Source organism: Microtus ochrogaster, chromosome 5, assembly GCF_000317375.1.
Source record: "Microtus ochrogaster isolate Prairie Vole_2 chromosome 5, MicOch1.0, whole genome shotgun sequence".
Taxonomy (NCBI): domain Eukaryota; kingdom Metazoa; phylum Chordata; class Mammalia; order Rodentia; family Cricetidae; genus Microtus; species Microtus ochrogaster.
The window spans coordinates 63,969,698-63,971,500 of NC_022012.1; the positions used below are offsets into that span (position 1 = coordinate 63,969,698).

The 1,803-nt window shown below is 50.4% G+C and overlaps 1 protein-coding gene across 3 annotated transcripts in view; it reads left to right on the top strand.

The window, feature by feature from the left end:
• Positions 1 to 1,803, top strand: part of Tmod2 (tropomodulin 2) — a 40,125-nt gene that overhangs the window by 21,990 nt on the left and 16,332 nt on the right. The window lies entirely within an intron of this gene.

Genomic DNA, 1,803 nt, shown 5'->3' on the forward strand with positions numbered 1-1,803 from the left:
TGTAGACCAGGCTGGTCTCGAACTCACAGAGATCCGCCTGCCTCTGCCTCCCAAGTGCTGGGATTAAAGGCGTGCGCCACCACCGCCCAGCACCAAGGCAACTTCTAAAGGAAAGTATTTCCTTGAGCTTTTGGTTTCAGAAGGCTGGAGTCTATAGCGGTGAAGCAAAGACACGTTCAGCAGGAGCAACTGAATACTCACATCTGGACCCAAAAGCAGGAAGCAGAGAGTCTGCACACTGGGAATGTGTCTTTTGAAACCTCAAAGCCTACCCCAGTACACACCTTTTCTGACAAGGCCACACCTCCTAATCCTTCCTGAACAGTTCCACCCAACTCAGGACCCAGTATGCAAACGTAGGAGTCCGTGGTGACCGTTAGCATTCAGACTACCATGTAGACATAACAAGCTCAAATAATACAAAAGAAATGAAAAGCAAGTCTCTCCCCCCAGATTAAGTCCTTTCTCAAAACAAAACAAAAACCCAGTGTGGTGTGGACGGGTGAGCAACATAGTTCCTTTCTAGAGTAGCACGGGCTACAGAGTGAGACTGTGAGTTTAAGAGAAAATGGGAGCTAGGTGTGCTGTGTGTTCTTAATCCCAATGCTCAGGCAGTGGAGGCAGGAGGAGGAAGAGTCACAGCTAATCTCAGTACGTGCGTTGTCGTTCAGAGGACGGCTTCACGGAGCTGCTTCCCTCTTGCTCCCTTATGTGGGTTCACACTCAGACCATCCAGCTGCATTGTAGGGTGGCAAGGGCCTTAACTTGTTGAGCCCAAAGCCCTGCCTGACTCTACGTCCCCAGCATGGGGATCACAGGTGCACGCCCCCACACCTGATATGCACCTGTTTCTTACAGAAGTTCTGGGCTTTTAAGCCAAGTCCTTGTGCTTTCAAGTGAAGTTGCTTATCGGTTTAGCTGCTCCCCAGCCCCAGAATGCTGACTCTTATTCCCCCAGAAGACGTATGTAGAAATCTCTTTCCTGCTCTGCCTTATTCTAGTGTGGCTGCTGTCTCCACACATTCCCACCCATCTCTGATGATATCAGTAGGTGACATCAGGTTTACACGTCCGTACATCTGTCGGAGGTCTCTGGAGCGTGTGAGTCACCCGCTGAGGAAGGCATTTTGTAGTGATGGGCATCTTGGGCCTGTGGTAACTGTGGAGAGATCCTTCCATAGCTACTGCTTTTCCCAAGGGTTGTCTCACAGGCTTTACTGGAATTGCCCAAAGAAGGAATGCAGGGTGGGACTTGAATCTCAGGAAACACCTGAGAAAGGAGAGAGAAAAAGCCATCATTCTGAAGATGCCTGAGCCTGGAATCCACCTCATAAATCCAGGGAGATAATGCAAATAGAAACGGCTTTGTTTCTCCTGACTCAGCTCCCCCTCCCCATCAGACACTCCCTAAGAACTCAGTGGCAAGCCTTCTCTGGGGATGGAAAATATGCAGCCTCTTCTCTCAGGTGGATCTTTCTAGAAGACTGAAAACAGCCTGTGAGTGGAAGGAAGGCCCTGCGGGAGAGATAAGCAGGGTGGAAGCATTGCTTGTGCCGGTGTGGAAGGCGGGGCAATGGCTCTTCTTTTTCTCCTTTCTTCCCCTCACGGGGTGGAGCCGGGCACATTCAGAGCAAGGCTTCTCCCCTCAGTGAATCCATTCAGGAGACATGCTCACAGAAAGCCAGGAGTGTGCTTTGCTCACCTAGCCATTAATCAACTTAACAATCAGTTAATTTGGGGTTAATGAGGAGGCAGACTCCGTGGGCATTCAGTGACTTCCCCATCACACAGTTAGGGTGTGGC